Here is a 15,404-nt window from a genome sequence, read left to right on the forward strand (position 1 = left end):
CTCCTCGCTTCTACTGCAGGGGGTGCGGGTTCAGTCCCTGGTCGGGGAACTAAGATCCCGCATGGTGTAGGTTAAAAAAAAAAAAAAAGAGGGATTACCCCTAAGTCCAGAACCATAAAATCAGGGGTACAAAATTGTCTTTGTTTCTGATTTTATGAACTCTCTTACCTTTCCAAGTTTATTAGCCTATCTGCCCCAGGGCACCTTGCCTGACGGGAGGGGATTCAAACTGCACCTAGTATTCTGGTCCTTAACATGCCTTTTGGTTTAATAGTCAAAATACTTCCTGATTATGGTCTGTCAATCCGCTGACCTTCCTGCTTACAACAAGCAGTTGGATTCACAGACGGTCCATCAAGCCCAGCTCGCCTCTATCTTCCCCCACTTTGCTTCTACAATCAGAATTTAGCTGAGGGATTCGGTTAACCACAGTGCCTTGGTGAAGCCACTAGGTACTGGAAATTGACCAATTACCAACCAACGGAAATATGGATCATCGCCTGCTCCCCCATCCTTTGGATCAAATTGGTGACTTCTTCAAATTGGAAAGGAAATTTTGATGAAATTCTTCAATAGTTGAGGCTGGGTTGTTTGTGTTACTGGAAATTCCTCTTTTTTTATTTTTTTCCTTTCTCATGGTAGGGAGAAGATGCCTTACTATAACTGTTTAACTCCAAGTGCTTATGGATGAAGTAACTGAAACACACTTAAATTAACTTAAGCAAAAAAATTAAAGAGAGAAGAAATATAGCGGTGTTTCTCACAGAAACTAAGAGAGAATTCAACCAGGCGTGGGCAGACCCAGGACACCAGCGCACAGCTCTTCACCCGCCTCTTCACCCGCCTCTTAACCATGAACATGATTCAACCCTTAATACCTGTGTCTCTCAGGTCAGATTCTCATAAGAAATAATCTGATTGGTCCCAAACCACATTTTATAAAAGGGTCATTAGGACAACAATCACATGGCTGCTGTGTAAAGGGTTTGTTTTTTTTTTTCCAGTTTTCTGGAGATATAATTGACATACAGCACTGCAGAAGTTTAAGGCGTAAGCATAATGATTTGACTTACATACAACATGAAATAATGATCATGATAAGTTTAGTAAATATCTATCATCACATATAGATACAAAATTAAAGAAACAGAAAAAATTTTCCTGTGATGAGAACTCTTAGGATTTACTTTCTTAACAACTTTCATCTATAACATACAGCAGAGTTAATTATATCTGTTGTGTTATACATCACATCCCTAAGAATTATTTATCTTATAACTGGTAGTTTGTACCTTTGACTATCTTCATCCAATTCCCCCTCCCCCACCGCCTTCCTCTAGTAACTACTAAAGGGTATTTTAATTTTTAAATATTAATTAATTAATTAATTGATTTTTGGCTGCATTGGGTCTTCATTGCCGCGCGCGGGCTTTTCTCTGGTTGCGGCGAGCAGGGGCTACTCTTTGTTGCGGCGCACCGGCTACTCTTTGTTGCGGCGCACCGGCTACTCTTTGTTGCGGCGCACCGGCTTCTCATTGCGGTGGTTTCTCTTGTTGCAGAGCATGGGCTCCAGGCGCGCGGGCCTCAGTAGCTGTGGCACGTGAACTCAGTAGTTGTGGCTCGAGGGCTCTAGAGCACAGGCTCAGTAGCTGTGGCGTATGGACTTAGTTGCTCCGCGGCATGTGGGATCTTCCCGGACCAGGGCTCGAACCCGTGTCCCCTGCATTGGCAGGCAGATTCTTAACCACTGTACCACCAGGGAAGTCCCTAAAGGGTATTTTTAAACTACTGTTTATGTGAACTTATGCTGACTGCCAGGCGTTCCTCAGATAACATTTCAGACCACCGCCCACATCACTTGCTTAAAAACCACGTTTGCGCTTTCAGCAGACTTGATCTCAATTCTCTTGCTTCCAAAATTTCTGCCACGTTACAAAACTCTGGAGAACAGACAGGTAATCAGCCAACATTGAGGAAGAAATGCAGTTCACACTGCCCCAAACCCAAACAGATGTGGACCTCCAGATGTTGACTGCTAGAGCCCTTCCGAAGGCCTTCCTAGAGAATTAAAATCTTTGCAATTTTATATATTACTTAATAAACTCGAGTCCAAGACATACTCTTTGGCAGGCTTAGCTGTGGTGAATACCTAGCCATGACATTCTGTTCACTGAGTTCTGCGTCTGCTATGACACAGGAAACATGGCTATTTTTACAGCCCGGTGCTGGGTTCTCTTGGGGCTCAAGTTTAAGATTTGGTCACCCTCTGTCTCTTCAGGGAGAAGGGGTTTGCATGTGGCATTACAAACATCAGGCCTGATCACAGTCGCATGGCCCTGTCTTATGAAAGGCAAGCACTTCTAGGCTCTTAACAAATACTGATATACTGGGCACTGGCCAGTATAGAGAGAGATTTACGGGCATCAATAGGTATTGGGAACAGTACATGACATTTCCAATGCAACTGAAAAGAACTGCCTACTGATGTCATCAGGTTGAAAGACAGTGGGTTTCTTTTCATTGTTCTTACAAAATATCCCTCCTTTGGAATACAATGCTTCAGTAGGGAAATGGTATTGATTCATTTTTTATTTCAGTAAAACAACATGAGGCAAAGACTGGCTCATAATTAGAGAGGTGCTTCATTTATCATCATTTGATCGCTATCAATTATCGTATGTAAGGTTTTCTCCACGCCGTCGGCCAGACACTATGCCTAGTGTTTTCCATAGGTGATCTCGTTTCATCCTTTCAATAACTTCATGGGGTAAGTGCTATTCCATTTCACAGATACGGGAACTGAGGTCCAGAGAGTCTGAATAATTTGCCAAAGGTCATATGACCTGTAAGTGATGAACCAAGGGAACAAATATAGGCAGTCTGACTCCAGAGTCTTTGCCTTTAAAGTTCCGAAACAACGCAAAGTGAGAGGTGAGCAACGTGAACTGAAAAAAGTAGGGTGAATGCCTTGACCCATTAGGGCTCAATTAATCCAGAACTTTTCAGGCTGCCCGACTATTAGGGATCTCCCAGGTCCGGGCTGAGCTCATGTACTTAAGCTGCCAGGCACCATGCTTGGCACTGAGTGGATCAATAAATGTTAGCTTCCCTTCTTCCAAAGCTCACTGGTGACTGAGCTCTTTCTTCCTTGTTGAATATTCTTCTCGTCTTTCTAATAAAGCTACCATCTCACAAGGAGGCAGGTAAACGATGTTCAGTGCAACAGTGTTTGTAATAGTGAAAACCAGGAAACAACCTAAGTGTCCATTAGAAGGGGAATAAACAGCAATACAGGCACCCAGTGGAATACTATCAATACATAGCAGGGAAGAAAAAAATGAACCAGAGTTACCTGTATCGATAGAACTGAACCTTGAGCATAACATCTAGAGCAAAGAGCAAGTTGCCAAAAGATACATGTAATATGATAACATTTTAAAAAATGTTTAAAATATGCTAAACGAAATAACATGGATTTTGGAAGCATCCATATGTAACAAAACAAAAATCATGGAAGAGAAGGAGGCATAGCAGCTGCAAGATACAGATGACCCCTGTGGAGGAAGGAGGAGCACTTGATTGAGGGGAGGCCTCAACTGTCTCTGTAACGCTTTTACTTTATTTTAGAAGAAGGATCTGCAAATGTCCTTCAAAAGGGGAATGGTTAAACAGCCTGTGACACGTGCATGCCATGGAATACTACTTAGCAATGAAAAGAAATAGACTATTTGACACATGTAACAATTTGGGTGGATTTTAATGGCATTATGCTAAGTGGAAAAAAAAAAGACCAGCCTTAAAGAGTTTCATACTGTACGATCCCATTTATGTAACATTCTTGAAATGACAAAATTATAAAGAAGACAAATAGGGAATTTCCTGGCAGTCCAGTGGTTAGGACTTTATGCTCTCACTGCCGAGGGCCCAGGTTCAATCCCTGGTCGGGGAACTAAGGTCCCGCAAGCTGAGCGGTGCAGCCAAAATAAAATAAAATAAAAATTAAGAAGATGAATAGATCAGTGGTTGCTAAGGGTTAAAGAGGAGGGAGTGGGAATTGTACAGTATGAGGGTGTTCCCTCATGGTGGCAGAACCATCTGTATCTTTTTTTTTTTTTTTTTTTGTGGTGTGCGGGCCTCTCACCATTGCGGCCTCTCCCACTGCGGAGCACAGGCTCGGGAGGCGCAGGCTCAGAGGCCATGACTCATGGGCCCAGCCACTCCGTGGCATGTGGGATCTTCCCGGACCGGGGCACGAACCCGTGTCCCCTGCATTGGCAGGCGGACTCTTAACCACTGTGCCACCAGGGAAGCCCCCATCTGTATCTTAAATGTGGTGGTGGTTATACAAATCTCCATATGTAGTAAAATGTCATAGAATTAAAACAAAGACATACAAGAAGAAGAAGGATTGTTAAGTCTGGGTGGTAGGAACACAAATTGTGTTATTGGTTTTTGATCTTTGTGAGTAGGAGGTTGTATACACACACGATCAGGTTACCTGATGGGACTATGGGGCAGATGCTACAATTCAGGCCCTCTCTCTCCATGTTCAGTTTTTCCTCCACCTTCTTTTGCATCCCTCAAAATACCCACAAATGTCCTTTATGTTTTAAAGATTTTATGGCTGGCAACTTGGGAAACTCATAAAGGGTAGCCCAAAATTAGCTTGTTTATGAAACCATAAGGTTAAAAACTCTTACAAAATGAAATAAGGGACTTCCCTGGTGGTCCAGTGGGTAAGATTCCACACTCCAAATGCAGGGGGCCCAGGTTTGATCCCTGGTCAGGGGAACTAGATCCCGCATGCATGTCACAACTAAGAGTCCACATGCAGCAACTAAGACTCGGCTCAGGGCTTCCCTGGTGGCACAGTGGTTAAGAATCCACCTGCCAATGTAGGGGACACAAGTTCGAGCCCTGGTCCGGGAAGATCCCACATGCCGTGGAGCAACTAAACCCGTGCACCACAACTACTGAGCCTGCACTCTAGGGCCTGCGAGCCACAACTACCGAGCCTGCGTGCCACAACTACTGAAGCCCACGCTCCTAGAGCCCATGCTCCGCAACAAGAGAAGCCACCACGATGAGAAGCCCGCACACCACAACGAAGAGTAGCCTCCGCTCGCCACAAATAGAGAAAGCCTGCGTGCAGCAACGAAGACCCAATGCAGTCAAAAATAAATAAATTTTAAAAAACAAAGAAAAAGACTTGGCGCAGCCTAAATAAATAATAAATAGACAAATAAATATTTAAAAAAAATGAACCTGGAAAACATGATGTGAAAGTCAGATACAAAGGGCCACATATTGTATAATCCCATTTGTATGAAATGTCTAGAAGAAGCAAATCCATAGAGACAGAAGGCAGACTGTGGTTGCCAGGGGCTGGGGGAGGGGAGATGGGGTGTGACTGCTAAAGGGCAGGGGGTTTCTTTTTTGGGTGATGAAAATGTTTTGGAACTAGATAGAGGTGATGGCTGTACAACACTGAGAATGTACTAAATGCCACTAAACTGTTCACTTTAAAATGGCTCATTTTCGGCTTCCCTGTTGGCGCCGTGGTTAAGAATCCGCCTGCCAACGTAGGGGACACGGGTTCGAGCCCTGGTCCGGAAAGATCTCACATGCTGCGGAGCAACAAAGCCCTTGCGCCACAACTACTGAGCCTGCACTCTAGAGCCCACACACCACAGCTACTGAGCCCATGAGCCACAACTACTGAAGCCCGTACGCCTAGAGCCCGTGCTCCACAAGAGAAGCCACCACAATGAGAAGTCCGCGCATCGCAACAAAGAGTAGCCCCTGCTCACCACAACTAGAGAAAGCCCATGCATAGCAATGAAGACCCAACGCAGGCAAAAATAAATAAATAAAATAAATTAAAATAAATACATAAATAAAATTAAATGGTTCGTTTTATGTTATGTTAATTTCATGCGATTTTTAAAAAAATCTGTTACTAATCTATAGAATAACTGCCTCTCTTCTCTAGCTCATCCTCTCTCCCATCCCCCACTCTCTGTCCCCAGTCCACTCCTGGGTCAGGCAAGATCCCTGCCCCAGAGGCAGTGGTCTGAGGATAGAGTTAGGGTGGAATACTCGGTATGAGCCAGTGTCTGTTGTGATTTCTGGTCGTCTCTAGCCTGGGTAGTTCTCGTATAAACATTTTCCTCACTTTCACTGAATACAACTCCTTAGAGCAAGACATAAACCAGGGTGTCTGTTATGAGCTGATTTGTGTCCCCCTCCACCCAAATTCCTATGTGGAAGCCCTAACCTCCAGTACCTCTTTTTTTTTCTTTTTTAATATTTATTTATTTATTTATTTGGTTGGGTCAGGTCTTAGTTGCGGCAGGTGGGCTCCTTAGTTGAAGCTTGCCGGCTCCTTAGTTGTGGCATGTGAACTCTTAGTTGCAGCATGCATGTGGGATCTATTTCCCAGAAAAGGGATCAAACCCGGGCCCCCTGCATTGGAAGCACAGAGTCTTAACCACTGTACCACCAGGGAAGTCCCTCCAGTACGTCTTAATGTGACTGTATTTGAACAGGTGGTGTTAAAGAGGTAATTAAATGAAAATGAGGTCATTAGGGGTGGGGCCCTAATTCAATAGGACTCGTGCCTTTATAAAAAGAGGACACAGAGATTAGGACACAGATGTGCACAGAGGGAAGACCATGTGAGGACAGGGGGAAGACGGCTGTCTACAAAGCGAGGAGAGAGGTCTCAGAACAAGTAACCCTACCCACTCCCTGATCTTGGACTTCTGGCCTTCAGAACTGTGAGAAAATAAAATTTCTGTTGTTTAAGCCACCCAGACTGTAAAACTTTGATAAGGTGGCCCGAGCAAACTCGCACAGCGTCTGATCGTCTTTGTCCTATGCCACTGTCAGCCAGTGGTTTCAGAGCTCAGCTGGAATGCCATATGTGTTTATTTAAAACCACTTATCACCTATAAATTAGAATAGAATTTCACATAAGGCCTCTTGTGCTACACAGCAGAGAAATTCAACTTAAAAAAAGTAGAAGAATAACATTAAAGGCAGGTTGACTTTTCACAGGCAAACATTGCCCAACTGCCTCTTCTCTCTCTCCAGCTATCTTTTGTTTAATGATGGAAACCAATCTCAAAATTCATTAAAATGCATACTTTTAAAAAACTGAATGACAGAAAAAAAAATCACACTGCTCTCTGAGGTCCCCATAGAAGCTGACATTTCAGTCATGATTTCAAAAAAAATTTTTTTTTAAACGGGACAACTAAAATTATTATAGTCCATCCAGAAAAAAATTGCTGAATAGTCTTATCTACTGTTATCATTTCTAACAAAGAATATTCACATAAAGCTCCTAAAAATTATCCTTCTAAAACAAAAATTGAACCATGCCTCTTTTCCTAACCTCAAAAACCTTCAATTATCAAAAGAATAGAGTTCCAACTCAGCACGGTCTTTGCTGCCAGGCTACCTGGTATCAACGCGGGGTGGAGGTGAAAGAGAATGGCTTTTGGAATTAGATGTTTCTGGGTGGAAATTCCAGCTTTCCCACTCATTGGCCAGGTGCTGGGGATGCAGAGAGGATGACAGAGGTCCTGGGCATAGGATCCTTACAGCTACAGATATTTTATACTGAAATATAATTCACATGCTATAAAATTCATCTTTTTTTTAGGTCATTTACTTTATTGAATATCTTGTATACTTTCTTATAGTCTTAATTCAAGAGACTTTCTTTCAGATACATGCCTAAAAAGCCTGAGAACAGCAGGACAGCCAGGGCACAAAATTCAAACTCCTGCCCGGGCCCTTCCTATGTCTTTCCCATTGAGGACTAAGCCAGCACTTCCCCTCTATCTCAACAGCCCAGTGATCCATCCTTTATAACTGACAGAGTGAAATAAAATGGAATCTGGGAGAACCAACCAGTTGACAGAGGGAAGCCGGAGAAACTCCCAAGAGAGATGGTCCAGCTGATTCTGGAAGCCACAGCAGGTCCCTGGGTATGGCTGCATGCTGGCAGAGGTGACCAGGATGTCCTGGGTCATAGCCTGGCTCCAGACACAGACTGGATTCCCAGCCACCCAATCCATGCAACCAAGACACCATGCAACTCCCTGAGGATGCTGTCCTCCAGCCCTCAACCACAGTTCACTGACTAAAAACACGAACTAAAAACAGATACTGATGCTTGATCTTAGACAAAAGGCTAAGAAATGATAAATTCATCCTTTTAAAGTACAGTTCAGCCATTTTTATTATTGTATATTTACAAACTTGTGCAAACATCACCACTGTCTAATTCCACAACTTTTTCATCATCCCGCCCCCCAAAACCCCCCATGCCCATTGTCAGTCATGCCCCATAGAGCTGTCCCAGCTCCTGGCAAATACCAATCTACTTTCTCTCTATATATCATCATTATTATTATTGTTATTTGTTGTTGTTATTATTATTATTTTGTGGCCATGCACCACTCAGCTTGAGGGATCTTAGTTCCCTGACTGGGGATTGAACCCGGGCCCTCAGCAGTGAAATCACAGAGTCCTAACCACTGGACCGCCAGGGAGTTCCCATGATGTATTTTTTAAATGAAGAAATGCCATTACAATGTTGGAAAAATTGAGGTAGGGCGATTTGGGCAGGGGGCCTTAAACAGGCTTTCTTCCCCATCTGGTTTTTGACTGTTTGTTCTTCTGAAGTTGACTCCAACAGTCTTGTGGGACTGAGCCCTTCACCTGTGGGATCTGATGCTAATGAGACAGAGTAGGACCCTGTGGGGACCTCCTGGGTTCAAATCCTTTCTATGTCCCCTGTTTCTTGTTTGTAGGAAATAGGCTTTATTCAGCCTCCTTGACCTTCCGAGTTCGGAAAGGGCAGATTTGAACAGTTGCTTATCAGGGAAGGGAGGGGATGCAGAAACAAAGGAGGAGCAGTGAAGAAACAATAGTGCAGCCTTGGGGCAGGGTCCTGGTTCCTCCTCAAGGGATACACAGAACAATATCTTTGAGTTCTTCTGTAGGAACTAAGACCCCCACCCAGGTGGAGGATGGTAACTTCAGGCCAAGCACAAGATTCCTGGGACACTGTCCTGTTACCTCACCACCAACCAATCAGAAGAAAGTCTGCACACAGTGGGAGGTGATGAAGACTCTGACCCCATCCCCAAATGATTTCCCTTTAAAAACTTTCCTGGTAAAAAAAACAAAACAAAACAAAAAAAAACTTTCCTGGTCAAGCAGAACATTTGGAGGTGGCTTTTGGACACAAGTCCACCTTCTCCCCAGGTTGCCAGCCTCCTGAATAAAGCAAGTTTTCCTTTCCAACCAACGCTTGTCTCTTGAGTATTGGCTTTTGAGTGGCGAGCAGCCAAACCCAAGTTTGGTAACAGAAGGTGAGTAGAATCTCTACTGAGAGCTAAATGAACAGTCTGGGAGACCAAGTGCAAGAAATGTCTCCAAATATAGAGCAAAATGATAAGGAAACAGAAATCTGTGGGGAAAGATAAGAGAGTTGGAGGATAGCTCCTGAAGAATGAATGAACACACAATAGGAGTTCCAAAACAAGAATAAGCAACAGATCAACAAATAATAGGAGAAAATGTTCCTGAAATTACTAAAGATCAGAGACTGCAGATTGACAGGGCTCACTGAGTTCCAGACTGGTCTGATAAGAGTCATATGTGGGCATATTCTGGTAAAATCACCAAACCTGAAAGATAACCATCTTACAAGTGTCAAGCAGAAAGCAGAAGATATTCACAAAGGAAAAAAAGTCAGACTGGCATTAGATTTTCATCTACGCTATGGAAAGATGACAGTGGACCAGTATCTACAGAAGAGAGAAAGGACTCCAACCCAAGAATCCTCTATCCAGTTTTCAAAATACTTTCCATCTATTGAGGCAAAAGGAGAAGAGTCAAGGATACCCCAAGGATTCAGAGAATATAACTCCCAGGTCTTCATCTGAGGAAATGACTTGAGAAAAGACTTACCAAACTACAACTAAACCTGAAAAGAAAACTGAAAGAAGAAGAAAACAAAAGAGAAAACAGTGTTAAGAACACAGGCATATGACGTCTTACAGATCCAGAGAGGGATTTGTGTAACAGAGAAGGACTCTTGAAACCAAATGGACCTCCTCTAAGGGAGTTCTAACAAATACTAAATTATTTCAGCCAAACCTCAGAGACTGGTGAGTGGGGGTGGGGAGGTAAAGGGTCTCATGTGTCTCATTGGGGAAGACGGGAAAGGAAAGGAGGAGAGGGAGGAAGTGAAAGTGTTCTAAAGGTCTCATCTCGGAGGGATGAGGGAGAAGGGGAGGAAACAGATCTAGGAGCTGGGAGGACAGTGCACCTCAGTGTGGGACATGGTGAGTTATATGCCTCCAATGATCAGGACAAGGAAATTTGCTTTTGCCTAGTTGCAGCCAAGAAAGCAACATGGGTCACCAGCAGCTCTACTGGAGTCATCCAAAAAAAACTGGCCAGGGTTCTAGCTCTTGCCGCGTCTGCTCAAACCGGCCCAAACCAGCACAACCTGATCCAGAAATACAGCGTCAATATGTGCCGCCAGTGTCTCCGCCAGTACGGGAAGGACATCGGCTTCATGAAGCTGGACTGTGTGAACTTCTTGAATGGGTCATCCAGCATATCTACCTTCCTCAGAAACAATACTAACTCTTTGTAGATAAAATAAAAAATTTTAAACTTACCCAAAAGACAAGGAAATTCATCATGAAGGAAATGGAGAGATCTTCTTAACCAAGCCTGGGAACTCAGAAGCTATGAAAGAAAAGATGGGTATTTGACTATGTCAACATTAAAATGTTTTATGTGACAAGGGATACCAAAAATAAAGCCAGTGCAAATGATGGAGCTGGAAAACTATTTGTAATACAAATAATAGTCACCAACTGTGGTTGACTAACTTACTGTGTGCCATGCACCATCCTATTGACTTGTATTAACTCACTGGTGTCTAGAACAACAGTATGAGGTAGGAATTATGATGTTGATCATGACTGCTACTTCCCAGATGAGTAAACTGGGGCAAAGTTGAATGACTTGCCGAGGTCACATAGCCAGTCAGGGGCTAAGTTCTGAGGCGACCCTTGGCAGCCCGCCCCAGAAGACGATGCTCTTAATCACTTCTCTGCAATTAAGCCAAAGTTCAGATGGATGCTATCTAAAGAGCTTTTACAAATTGACCTGAATAAGACAAACAACCAAGACAGAAATGGACTTAGATTATGAACAGATTATTTACAGAGGAGCAAAACCAAATGGCCAACAAAAGAATGTAAAGATCTTCAAATTCAACAGTGGTCAGAAAAATGCTAATTAAAGAAGCAATAAGACATTGTATCCACTAGACTGACTGACATAACTAAAACGAGCAGTGCTCTCAAGTGCTGGCAGGAATATGGAGAAAAGGCCACCCTGGTACATGTGAAGTTTTGCAGCCATTTGGGGAAGCAATCTGGCAACATCTGTTAAAATGGAAACAAAACCCTTTGACCCATTATCCAACTCCTGGGAATCCGTCCCAGAAAAATAAAAGTACCAATACTTAAGGACAAGGATGTTGACGGAAACATTGTTTTCTTGTATGTGTGGTAGGAAGCTGGCCACAAAATGAATGCCCATCAAAAGGAAAAGGGGAACGATGGAATAAATGATGCTCCATCCACCCTATACATATTTTAATAAAATAAAATCAATCCGTGTCTGCAGCCTGGCGGCCTGCTGGCCCTAAGGGCTGGCAGATGTGTTTTTGGTGAGCCAGCAGTGTTTTTATAAATTCCTGCAGGCTTCTGAGTCTATGATCCCCTGCAAATATTTCCATTAGACACAAAGTCTGCCGTCAAAAGGGCTACAGTACACAAACATACGTGGTATATGTGTGCTATTAACCTTTCATGGGGGGGCGGGGGGAGGTGTGGGTGATGATGTGGAGAAATTGGAACCCTCATATATCGCTGGTGGGAATGCAAAAGGGTGCTGCCACTGTGGAGAACAGTTTGGTGGGTCTTTGATAAGGTAAACATAGAGTTACCATAGGATCCCAGCAATTCCACTCCTATGAATATATCCAAAAGAACTGAAAAAGATGTTCAAACAAACACTTGAACACAAATGGTCATAGCAACACTATTCACGATAGCCAAAAGGTGGAAACAACCCAAATGTTTATCTACTAAATGAATGGTTAAACAAATGTGGTCCATCCATCCATACATACAATGGAATATTATTCAGCCATAGAAAGGAATAAAGTACTGATACATATACAACATGGATGAACCCCGAAAACATTATGCTGAGTGAAAGAAGCCAGAACTAAAAGGCCACGTATTTTATGATTCCGTTTATAGGAAATGTCCAAAAGAGGCAAATCCATAGAGACAGGAAGCAGATTAATGATCTCCGGGACCTGGGGGGATGGGAGAATGGGATGTGACTGCATAATAATGGGTTTGGGGTTTTTGTTTGGGGTGATAAAAAAGTTCTGGAACCAGACAGTGGTATTTGTTGCACAGCACTGTGAATGTATCAATAGTTAATGCCACTTTAAAATAGTTAAAATGGTGAATTTTATGTTATGTATATTTTATCACAATAAGAAAAGATTCATGGAGCGGGACAATTAGAAAAAAAGAGTCTGAAAAGGTAACTGGGGGAGGGGCAATAAAGGAAAAGGGGTTGAGAAACACTCTGGGATAAAGACCAGTCTGTGCTTCAATATATCAAAGATCGTCAGCCTTAAAGCAAATACCTAAATAATTCACCTTTTTTTTTTTTAAACAGTGAGAGGGAATTCCCTGGCGGTTCGGTGGTCAGGACTTGGGGCTTTCACTGCCATGGCCCGGTTCAATCCCTGGTGGGGCAACTAAGATCCCACAAGCCGCGCAGTGTGGCCAAATAAATAAATAAAACAGTAAGACAGGAATAAAGACACAGACCTACTAGAGAATGGACTTGAGGATATGGGGAGGGGGAAGGGTGAGCTGTGACAAAGTGAGAGAGAGGCATGGACATATATACACTACCAAATGTAAGGTAGATAGCTGGTGGGAAGCAGCCGCACAGCACAGGGAGATCAGCTCGGTGCTTTGTGACCGCCTGGAGGGGTGGGATAGGGAGGGTGGGAGGGAGGGATACGCAAGAGGCAAGAGATATGGGAACATATGTATATGTATATATAACTGATTCACTTTGTTATAAAGCAGAAAGTAACACACCATTGTAAAGCAATTATACTCCAATAAAGATGTAAAAAAAAAAAACAGTGAGGGATCTTGTAGGCCCTTGAGACAAATCACCCTTCTTTTCTGTTTCTAACCCAGGATTTGGGGTGTGTTCTTTCACAGCCCACAAGGATTTGAGCTTAATCACTGTTTCTTGTCCAACTTTTGTCTGACTCTGTGTTACTTGGGACCTTCTGGGTTACCTGGGGTAACGCACATTATATAAGCAACCGAAGTAAGTTTGCTCAGGAAACTGTCAAGCCTTGTGCTGGCCTGGACCATACTGTCTTATGCCAAGTCCAAATACCATCTGATAGAAGATGCATCGTTACTTTATACGCCACGAAGACAGGAAAAGAATGTGCACCCACTATGGCAAACTTCTTATCACTTTAAAATTTCAATGGATACTTGTCACTCTTGTGCATATATTAAAAGGAAAATGGAAATAAGTTGACTAAGGTATTCCTACAATGTCTTCCTGCTTAGAATCTGACTCTTCTCATAACTTTTTGAAGCAGTCACACTGAGGTCTGTGTTTTTCACTCACCATCGTCCTCTGTGCCTTGAGAACGATGGTGATACTGCATTTCTCTCTCTTTTTTTTTAAATGTATTTATTTTTATTTTTGGCTGCGTTGGGTCTTTGCTGCTGCGCGCAGGCTTTCTCTAGTTGCGGAGAGCAGGGACTACTCTTCCTTGCGGTGTGAGGGCTTCTCATTGCGGTAGCTTCTCTGCACGGGCTCTAGGCACCTGGGCTTCAGTAGTTGTGGCTCGTGGGCTCTAGAGAGCAGGCTCAGCAGTTGTGGCGCACGGACTTAGTTGCTCTGCGGCATGTGGGATCTTCCCGGACCAGGGCTCGAATCCACGTCTCCGGCATTGGCAGGCGGATTCTTAACCACTGCGCCACCCGGAGAGCCCGATGTTGCATTTCTTAAAAGACTGAAAAGCCGTTGGCATTGGGTTCTTGTGCCGGCTCAGGAATCATGCAGGGGAGCCTCCTTTTGACTCCTCCAATGGCAATGTTGCTATACATGTCTGATCCTCTTCTTGCCTCATCCCTCCTCCAACTCCTGTGTTCTTAGGAGTGAAAAAAGTGCTCCACTGTTTCCCGGAGCCATCGACACCCATCCTGGCGCTTTGGACCCCTGTGCTTTTGGCGCTCACCTTCCTGCAGGCAAAATCGTCACTCCAGAATTGCTGCCCCCACAGCAGCAAGAATTAAGACACCAGCTATTGTTAGACACAGTCCAAGACATTAAACGTCATGAAAAACAAAGGATGCATTTAATTTAATTTTTTTCAACTTTATTTTATATTGGAGTATAGTTGATTAACAATGTTGTGTTAGGGACTTCCCTGGTGGCACAGGGGTTAAGAATCCGCCTGCCAATGCAGGGGACACGGGTTTGAGACCTGGTCCGGGAAGATCCCACATGCCGCGGAGCAACTAAACCCATGCACCACAACTACCGAACTTGCGCTCTAGAGCCCGTGAGCCACAACTACTGACCCCGTGAGCCACAACTACTGAGTCCACGAGCGACAACTACTGCAGCCCACGCACCTAGAGCCCGTGCTCTGCAGTGAGAAGCCACCGCAGTGAGAAACCCATGCACCGCAATGAAGAGGAGCCCCCGCTCACTGCAACTGGAGAAAGCCCGCGTGCGGCAGCGAAGACCCAACGCAGCCAAAAATAAATAAATAAATACATTTAAAAAACAAAAGAACAATGTTGTGTTAGTTTCAGGTGTACAGCAAAGTGGTTCAGTTATACATATACCTGTGTCTATTCTTTTTCAAATTCTTTTCCCATTTAGGTTGTTACACAATATTGAGCAGGGTTCAAAAGATGCATTTTTGCTTACATCGATGAAAATGGTATGCCAGGAAAGAGAAGCTCTAGAATTGTCCCCATTCTCATGATGTGGCCTCAGCTGGTCGTTGCTCTGACTTCTGACTGTCTTGGCTCTTGGCTTCTGCCCAACTCCAGCGGAGGTGTTTATTTCTTGCATATCTTGCTTGGGTCCAGACTTCCATAAAGAGAGGACCCGACTGGATCGTTGTCACTGTCCAGCATCTTCCCTGACATGACTGGGTCTAAAAGTCATTATCCAATGGGAGTGGGTTGAATGGTGATCCTCAAAAAGATATGTTCACG

General features: G+C 43.7%; 1 pseudogene; it reads left to right on the top strand.

Annotated features, from left to right (window-relative positions):
• The first annotated feature begins 5,404 nt into the window (after positions 1-5,404).
• On the top strand, positions 5,405-13,879 carry LOC149747541 (small ribosomal subunit protein uS14 pseudogene; annotated as a pseudogene).
• Positions 13,880-15,404: the final 1,525 nt, after the last annotated feature.

The sequence above is a fragment of the Delphinapterus leucas genome, chromosome 14 (genome assembly GCF_059928025.1).
Source record: "Delphinapterus leucas isolate spDelLeu-1000000601 "Yukka" chromosome 14, BTC_Dleu_Yukka2, whole genome shotgun sequence".
In the NCBI taxonomy this organism is placed as follows: Eukaryota; Metazoa; Chordata; class Mammalia; order Artiodactyla; family Monodontidae; genus Delphinapterus; species Delphinapterus leucas.